The sequence below is a fragment of the Galeopterus variegatus genome, unplaced genomic scaffold (genome assembly GCF_000696425.1).
Source record: "Galeopterus variegatus unplaced genomic scaffold, G_variegatus-3.0.2 Scaffold1706, whole genome shotgun sequence".
NCBI lineage: Eukaryota > Metazoa > Chordata > Mammalia > Dermoptera > Cynocephalidae > Galeopterus > Galeopterus variegatus.
In genome coordinates this window covers 199,725-202,372 of record NW_007727817.1, presented here as the reverse complement: position 1 = coordinate 202,372, position 2,648 = coordinate 199,725, and positions in this window count along the sequence as shown.

Sequence of the window (2,648 nt, the reverse complement as noted above, 5' to 3'; positions counted from 1 at the left end):
ATAAATCAGATAAAAATTGAGAAGATTTTAACCCTAATAATTGTCACTTTTCCTGATGTCACGGTAACAGTGGCTCACGAATATTAGTTAAACCCTAGCTTACACTTGACATTTAGTCCTAGCGGAACAACAAAAAGATCATTCTTTGTGACAATTTTTCTTATGGCCTCCAATTTAATGATTTCACTGACTAATTAGAGATCAGCTCCCTGTAAATCGGTCACAACTCAATTAAATTATTTATCCACTTAAATTTTCTATATTTTTCTTATTACTTTTTGTTTCCTTTATAACTCTGTTCTAATTCTGCCTTTAGGCATAACTTTTTACCTCTACTGTAATGTAGTCATTAAAAAAAACAAACAGATTGCCCAAAAGAATCATTAGTGATATGCTGTTGTGTGAACATTTTATTCTCCTTTATTAATTACAAACAAAATGTTCACTCAATGTAAAATTTCCAAAAAATACAGATTCGTATTCTTTTACAGGAGTAATCATGGTTAGCAATGAAGTGCATAATTTAACAAACATACATATCAATATACATATACATAAATAATACATTTATATACATGGGAACACGTGAATAAATTACATTTTGCTTGTTTTTTTACTAACAATATGTCATGAAGTTATCTTCTGTAATTATTAAAGATTTACCTGATTGGGTATAAAATCCACACAGTATTTATGGTATGAACTCAGTTTACTGCATTAAAATAGCTGTTTTGACCTTTTATATCCATATTTTTATGCAATTTTGAAAAGTTTTGTAAAATACAGTCATAGAAAGGCAATTACTGTGGAATAAAGTAGGTGAATTTAAAATATTCTTTAAAAATACCAAATTAATTTCCAAAAATAGTACTATTTATGCTGTCTCCAAATTCTGGTACCAATAGATAACAGTGTGATATCTTGTTATTTAATTCACCATAATTGTCAAGTATTTTAATACTAATAGCCAACTAATACTTATTATTGTGTATATCATACATGCATTTTACTAATATCATTTGATACAGTATGTCATTTTATAATTATTTGAATACTCAAATTACTACTTATTACGTATATAAATATATGCATAAATTGTTACTTTCACTTACATTCTATACACTCCTTGTTACTGAATTTGTTCTGATATGCACTCTATTTACATAAATCATTTCACTAACAGAACATGTTTTCCAAAGCATAAATTTATTATGTATTATATAATTAACATAATGTAAAATATTTTTTACTATGGGTAACACAAGTGTCACTTCATTACTTTTTAGTAAGAGTTATGTTATATTACACTTTCTCATCCTGTTCAAAATTAACATCAGATCAACAATATAACAATTCATATTAATATTTGCTCATGAATGTATTTACATTCTTTTAATGTGTATACATATAATCTATGCAGATTTTTAATATATTTTAATGAGAAATTATAAATGGGAATTTTGGCTTTTGGTTTTTTCTGTGTGGGGTTTTATTGGCTTTTGGTTTTGTTGCTATTGTCAATGAAATAAATTATCCTTTTATTAACACAAATAGAAAAATTTGGATTGAGTTTCTATTTAAAATAGCGATTGAGATTTTAAAATTTTAAGCTGCCAGATAAAAATCTAAAATAGCAATTTAAATTTAAGAATAAAAAAATACAATAAGCACAAAAGCAGGTACAAAAAGAGGGACAAAAAAAAGTGATGAGAAAAATAGAAAACAAACAGCAAGATGGTCAGCTCTAAAACAAACTATATTAATAGTAACATTGGCTTTAAAAGGAGCAGGTTAGGAGGGGTGATACCAATTGAATTCAAAATGGAAACTCTTTTGAGAACAAAAGACACCTCACCTGCCCAGGAATGATGATTTAAAGATGGCTGCCTTACTAAAAGAATCCATGGAATACCTGAAATAATGGAGAAGAATATTTCCAATACTGAAAGAACAAATGCAATTCTTAACAGAATTCTATATCCAGCAAAATATTCTTTTCAAACTAAGAAATAAGACATATGCACATAAAGAAACCTGAGACAGTCTGTCACTGAATTGTCAGTGGTTTCTGTTGCTACGGGAAGTTCTACGGGCTGCAGAAAATGGCATGTGATGGAAACCGAGAATATCCGGTATGCCAGAAAAAACGAGATTGCGCGCCCTCTGCTGACAGAAGTTGGTAATGGCCGTTGGTTGGAATTTCAGTCTAAGAATTTATCCAGCATCTCAACTGCTGCATTGTATTATTGGTCATGAGAGAGTCACTAAGGTTTGTCCAGAATCCAAGCAGGGGCCATACCATCATCTCTTTTCTCTTTCCATGACTTTTTTTTATTTGTTTGTTTGTTTTGCTTTATTTTGTTTTGTTTTGGTGGGTACAGGGAGCTGGCCCCATGACTTTGGTGTTATAGGGCTGCGCTTTAACCAACTGAGCTCACGGCCATCCCTAAACCCCATCTCTTGGTGGAAGGAATGCGAAAGATTGTGTGAGCATGTTTTTAAACTGCCACAGGTAAAAATTCAAAAGAGAAATTCAAATCGAATAGTTTTAAAGATTTAAGAAACACAAAAGTAGGTACAAAAAGAAGAACAGAAAAATAAAAAGTGATGGGAAAAACAGAAAACAAATGGCAAGATGGTCAACTTTA